The sequence below is a fragment of the Lagenorhynchus albirostris genome, chromosome 1 (genome assembly GCF_949774975.1).
Source record: "Lagenorhynchus albirostris chromosome 1, mLagAlb1.1, whole genome shotgun sequence".
Classification (NCBI taxonomy): domain Eukaryota; kingdom Metazoa; phylum Chordata; class Mammalia; order Artiodactyla; family Delphinidae; genus Lagenorhynchus; species Lagenorhynchus albirostris.
This window is the reverse complement of record NC_083095.1, coordinates 122,582,280-122,588,883: the sequence shown is the minus strand read 5'-3', so window position 1 is coordinate 122,588,883 and position 6,604 is coordinate 122,582,280. Positions and strand designations below refer to the sequence as shown.

Genomic DNA, 6,604 nt, shown 5'->3' with positions numbered 1-6,604 from the left:
AAAGCAGGATTGGCTTCGTGACTTTGGCAGCGAAGCCCGTGCTCAGCCCAAGACCAGGAGCAGAAGCTAAGAGTGTGTTGCCAAAGAGGAGTACACGCTCTCAGCTACCTCCTGTTAGTCCCATAAGTAATGGGGGTGGTTGTCTTTGAAGGCACTTCCGCTTAGCAACCCCACGCGGTTGCTAAGGAGGGACGGTAGCGGGGATGACCCGGAAGTGGTGGTGTCTATTTCTCACTGCCTGCTTTAAGTTTGTCCTATAGGGAGCGCCAGGGTGCTCTGCGCCGGGCCGAGGGTGGGGCCAGCGCTAGAGGTTCCGGTTCGGCTTCTGCGACCCCTCGGCTCCTCATCTTCCCCCTCCCCTCCCGCGCCTCTCCTCCCTCCCGTTCCTGGGAACGGGAGAAGCCAAAGCTGCGGGTGGGTAGAGAAGCGCTCGGCGCCTCCGGGAGGGGGCTGCGCCCGCCCCGTCTGTACCCCGAAGCACTGCCAGGTACTCTCTCCGGCTTCGACGGGGTCCGGGAGGCTGGAGCTTGAGGATGTGTGTGTGTATCTGGGGGGTGGTGGGAGCCCCTTCTCCGGCTCGGGGAGGGGAGCGCGGAGATCCTGGGTGGGGCGCAGGCCGGCGTGTGTGCCCCTGGCGGGTTGCGGGGGTGGAAGGAAAGGGCTGGGGATGACGGCTGGCGGAGAGTTTCGGGTGGCCGTGTCGAGGTTGCGGAGGAGGCGCCCCCTCAGATGCAGAAGACTTCGGGCGGTGTGGACGGGGAGTTTGCCACCTGGAGGTTTAGCTCTGAAAGAGGGAGCATCCTCTAGGTCCAGAAGGAGAGCATGGACCCCGGCGGGGTGGATGGGGTAATCCCATACTTCCATTGCCTGCTTTTTCTGCCCACCCCTCTGGGACAGAGCCCGGCTTCGGGGATTGTGAGTCGGCTGGGCACCGTGGGGAGCCGCCCTTGGCAGAGCTAGGGCAGAAGAGTGGGTAAGGAGACCTCCCTCCTCCCAACTTCCGTGCGCTTCCCCCACTTCTTCCTTAACTGCTCTCTTGCCCCAGTGTCCCACAGGGGCGGTAGCCCCCTCCCCAAGTGGGTAGGCATCACAGCGTAAAAGAAAGAGGGTGGAACTGGGCTTGTGGCCCCAAATGATACTTCGAATGTTCGGAAAGTGCCAGATTGACATATTCAACCAAGTCTCCCAGCTCAATATTAAGTTTGGTCTAAATTATTTTAGAAAAGTGCAGTTCTGGAAACCAGCAAACTGTAAGCTGGTCTGGCATAGCCTTATTTGGTAGATATGCGTGTTTTTAGAAAATAGACTGGGGGAACCGTAAAGATACAGAGGTCTAGGCAAGACGTGTTGAGGCAAGCCTTTTCCAACATCTTCCTTACCTGCCAGTGAGCTTGACCTAGTTTAAATGAAGCACACAGATCCTCTTCATTTATATTTCAATCAGTGACTGAATTGTAGGTACTGTGTGGTTATCAATGTCTCAGAATAGTTGCGTGAACCTTCAGAGAGACAAGATTCCCTGCTTTTGAGCCTGCCTCATAATCTTTTAAGGAGATAATTGTGGTCAACTGAAAGTATTGGTTTTGAGGTTAGGTAAATCTGGGATTGAACTCGGACTGCCACTGGCTAGTTGTTGGCCTTGGGCAAGTCATGGAACCTACCAGAGATTCAGTTTTTTCATAAGTAACACGAGTTAAAATTCTAATCAGTATTGTAAGAGGGGGGTAATGTATCTAAATAACAGTCCACTTTAAATGGAAGCACCTTCCAGTTGAAAGATGAATTATTAATAATTTTAATCTTATGCAGTCAGGGTAGCCCAGTTTTGTGGAATGAGGTTTGAGATAGGAACAGAACTGGATAATATTCCAAAACATATATATACAACAGGACTTTCAGTAGCCTCTAGAAATTGATCATAACTAGCATGAAATTCAGTTATCAGTAGTTTCTTAAAACTCTTAAAAATAAAGCAGAATATATGCATTAACTGAAATGACCAATAATGTTTCAAAGGTTTTTCTCAGATTTGTGATGTGTGTAGTATGGATTGGTAAGAAAAAAATTTAAAAAGTAATGTATATAAATCTTAATTAACATCACATGTCTGGAGAGAATTAAAATTGGGGCATAAAATAGAAGAAAGTAGTTATAATTTTAAGAATAAAATCACAAGTAGCATGACTCATTTTAATTAGATTTAAACTATTAGCAAAACTTACAGAATTTTTATATGTATAATATTCTATAAAATAAATGCAAATGGAATGAATTTCTGCCTTTAAATCATTTGTGATGATAATATGGAAATATATCTCAGAAATATAAAGTCTTTTTTTTTTTTTGGTCAGGTACCAGGCTAATCACCTTTTTTTTTTTTTTTTTTTTTTTTTTTTTGTGGTACGTGGGCCTCTCACTGCTGTGGCCTCTCCCGCCGCGGAGCACAGGCTCCGGACACGCAGGCCCAGCGGCCATAGCTCACGGGCCCAGCAGCTCCACGGCATATGGGATCCTCCCGCACCGGGGCACGAACCCGCGTCCCCTGCATCGGCAGGCGGACTCTCAACCACTGCGCCACCAGGGAAGCCCCACTTTTTACAAAAATAAATTTAATTAATTAATTAATTAATTTATGGCTGCATTGGCTCTTCGTTGCTGTGCGCAGGCTTTCTCTAGTTGCAGCGAGTGGGAGCTACTCTAGGTTGCCGTGCGTGGGCTTCTCATTGAGGTGGCTTCTCTTGTTGTGGAGCACGGGCTCCAGGCATGCGGGCTTCAGTAGTTGCGGCACGTGGGCTCACTAGTTGTGGTGCACGGGCTTAGTTGATCCACAGCATGTGGGATCTTCCCGGAACAGTGATCGAACCCGTGTCCCCCGCATTGGCAGGCAGATTCCTAACCACTGCGCCACGGGGGAAGCCCACATCATTGAAGTCTTTATATTCATTTGTTTTGTAGATTTAAAACAATATAGTTATTTGTAATCTATTATATGCCAGATTTTCAGCTAATGTAGTTTGCTTTATTTTTTTTTGTAGTTTGCTTTTTGATGTAACTTGAAGTTAGTAATTTTTTTTTCTTTTTTTTGCGGGGGGCCACACTGCATGGCTTTAGGGATCTTAGTTCCCTGACCAGGGATCGAACCCGGGCCTCCGCAGTGAAAGTGCCAAGTCTTAACTACTGGACAGCCAGGAAATTCCCAGTAATTTTTAATTATTAATTTTTTAATGTACTTTATACTCAAAAGATAAAAATCAAATAACTTCCTTTAGGGCTTCCCTGGTGGCACAGTGGTTGGGAGTCTGCCTGCCGATGCAGGGGACACGGGTTCGTGCCCCGGTCCGGGAAGATCCCACATGCCGCGGAGTGGCTGGACCCATGAGCCATGGCCGCTGAGCCTGCGCGTCCGGAGCCTGTGCTCCGCAACGGGAGAGGCCACAACAGTGAGAGGCCCGCGTACCGCAAAAAAATAAAAAATAAAATAAAACTGTCCAGCTATGTTTCATGCTTCTTGAGGTAGAAATACTATTTTAAATTTTATCCACCACTGCAGCTACATAATAGGCACCAAATAAATATTGGTCAAATTGAATGGATGAATATGTTTAAGATTATTAATAAGGTATCTAATTATGTTTTTACTACATGTTTTGTAAGGTTATTCAACGTTCTAAGTGGCTTTTCTGTACACTGTAAAGTCTTTAGTGTATATGTAAGCATTTAACTGCGTTTTCCTGGATCATTATTTTTCAGTATCTTTTGAATCTTAAAGTTGAGATGATATTATCTTGCTTTGGTAAAGCCATGAGAAGTTCCCATTTTTTTCCCTATCTTCTCATAACACTTTAATAAATAATTCATTTTGGTATAAGAGTTAGGATACTAGCTGGAAAAAGGTATATTTAAAATGTGGGCAATAATAGAGACTGTTACAGATAATGCTTTTCTCAGTGACCTTTTCCACTTAAACAAAGTATGTGGCCATTCCACAGATCTTTGCAATTGTCAGTTATGGAATTTGCTGGTCAGGAAATCTAAAAATGACTAAACCTTCCTTTAATGTCTGTGTCTTGGATGGTCTCAGAAAACTTTAGGAAAGATTGGGAAGGTTTGTATACCATACTAGAATATATAATGAACAAAGTACAGTTAACTTTATTGGTGCTGCCAAATCAGGAGTGAGTTACTGTGGAAATGTTTAAAAAATACCAGGCAGTGCTTTCCTCAAACCAAATGAGTATTCTTCCAGAGCTTGTTTCTATTTTAGAGCTTATTTCTTTTTGGACTATGATTTGCTCTCTAATAAAGATAAATAATCATTGTATCCAGAAAAAAAGGCTGATATCACAGACAGATTTTATTACCACCAATCTTGATAGAAACTGCTTCAATGGCTTCAAATAAGTGGAAGTAGATTTTCATGAAAGAACTTAAGAATTTGTGGAACGATAGTTTTTCTCTATTGAACATCTAACTTGTCTTTGCTCATTTCTGCCTAATATAGAAACTTTGAGAAGCTGGGAAGAAAAAGAAAAAAGAATGAATTTACTTCAGAATTAGCATTTTATGTTTTGTAGGTTACTTATTTGGAGAGCTAAATTGGATTTTGACATTATTGGGACTGTGTTCAAGATGGACTCGGGGAAAAAAAATTAGAGAGATGCCATCTGCTTCAGATTCCTGTTCCCTCACCCCTTCATGTTTTGTGGCTTTGAATTTATCAGATTTTTTTTTTTTTACATAAAAACCCTCAGTAGATTTAGGTTATATAATTTCAGCTATACCGGTGAACCTGTTACTAAAAGAACTTGCATTTTATATTGAATTACACAGAAGGATCACAGACATTGGTTAAAAGTAATTGTTATTTCAGACTATCTGAACATGAGATAGCTTCATACATCTTTGTCGTCATTTGCTTAATAAACCATTCTTGTCATTAGTGCTTACCACAGTCCACTTATTGGTAGAAGTTGCTAAAAAAATGGATTATGGAGATATAGAATAAATCCTTTTTTTCCTCTGATATTACAACCAGAAGAGAAGTTTCTGTTGTTGTTTTTTTTTTATTTACTGATGAATCCACTTAAACTTATTCTTTGAGTAGTGAGTTTTGCCTTACCTTATGCCAATTGCTATAGTTTTCATCTAAGTGATACCATACAGTTCATAGGGTACATACTTGTCACTTTTCAGTTTGAATCTTTAATACTCCTGAGCACAAGCTTTTGGATTTACTGAGCTGGAAAAGAATGTGTCTAGTTCAAGTTACAGTAGTCGGGCACTTAGCATGGACCAGAAAGACCCAGGCATCTTTGAAAAACTATAAAGTAAAAGTGGTATGATATCCCAGAAGTTATCTGAAGAGAGAGTCTTTTGGATGGAAGAGAGCCATGCTGTGTCTGCAATAGGAATGTTCTGGTGATGTGGGAAAACAGATAAACTGCCCTTGTAGTCTGTTCCTCACCCAGAAGCTCCAAGTAGGCAGTGTAGTTATGGCAGGGGCTGGGGTGTCAGGGATGGGAATTGTTCTTCATTAATTGCTCACCCATCATTATGGAGGCATAGACATATTGGGGAAAGGGGAATTCTCTTGGATTTTGTCTTGGCCAGAGAAGCTGAGTGAACAGGTAGCCATTGCCCTGGCTGTCAAAGAGAACTTGGTGTAACACCTCTGGGTGCTGGGTAAGCCTATCAAAATGCTACAGTTTGGTGTCTCCATCAAAATGTCACATAAATTTTCTAAGAAACAACAGCATTGGACCACATTGGTTTCTGTAGTTTTCACTTTCTAATTCTTTAAACTAGAAGAAGAGGCATTGAGGACTTTTGGGCTTCTGAATGAGAGTATCACACATTACATCCATCTTGATAGATTTATAAATACACTTTAAATTGTCTGTTGGCATCAGTGAATGATGTGAAAATGTTTTAAGTTGTGTGTGTGTGTGTGTGCGTGTGTGTGCGCGCGCGCTTGAGTGTCCATGATGATTACCAAATTTCAGTTTTTCAGGCTAAATTGCTAACCATAACTGTGGTGAAGCAGTTTCCCAGCTGGATTTCTTCTCTCTTTCCTAGAGGTCACTCTCTGATGTATGTGCTAGTGAGCAGAGATATGACCAAGCCAATAAAAAGGCAAGGAGATTAAAGTTAATTTCTTTTCAGGAATTCCCTGGCAATCCAGTGGTTAGGACTTGGCACTTTCATGCTTTCACTGTGGCGGCCCGGGTTTGATCTCTGGTTGGGGAATATCCTGCAAACCGCACCGCGTGGCCAAAAAAAAAAGAAAAAGTTAATTTCTTTTCATTTAAAGTTATTTAAATGCTTATTCAAATTTGATTTTATTAGTTTTTTTTTTCAACTTTGCTAGGATTTCTGTAGTTTAAAGTAGCAATAGGTACTCTTTGAGATTGTGGGTGCCCAACTTTTTTAAAAAAAAATTAAGACTATTTTTTTGAACAGTTTTAGATTTACAAAAAAATTGAGCAGGTAGAGAGTTTTATCTCTCTTCATACCCACTTAATTCCCAACCAGTTCCCCCCCCATTTTCTCCCATTTTTAAAAAACATTTATTTATTTGTTTTTGGCTGGTTTGGGTCTTCATTGC

The 6,604-nt window shown here is 42.3% G+C and overlaps 1 protein-coding gene across 9 annotated transcripts in view; it reads left to right on the top strand.

The window, feature by feature from the left end:
• Positions 1 to 315: 315 nt before the first annotated feature.
• The window catches only part of CSNK1G1 (casein kinase 1 gamma 1), a 147,227-nt gene continuing 140,938 nt past the window's right edge, over positions 316 to 6,604 (top strand). For 6 of the 9 annotated variants that reach the window (XM_060151648.1, XM_060151655.1, XM_060151663.1 and 3 more), the window contains exon 1: positions 331 to 487. The gene's annotated coding sequence lies outside the window, so the exon portion shown is untranslated. Of the gene's footprint in view, positions 488 to 897; positions 974 to 6,604 lie in introns of all 9 variants that reach the window. The other 3 variants (XM_060151601.1, XM_060151609.1, XM_060151627.1) reach the window with 2 other exon arrangements.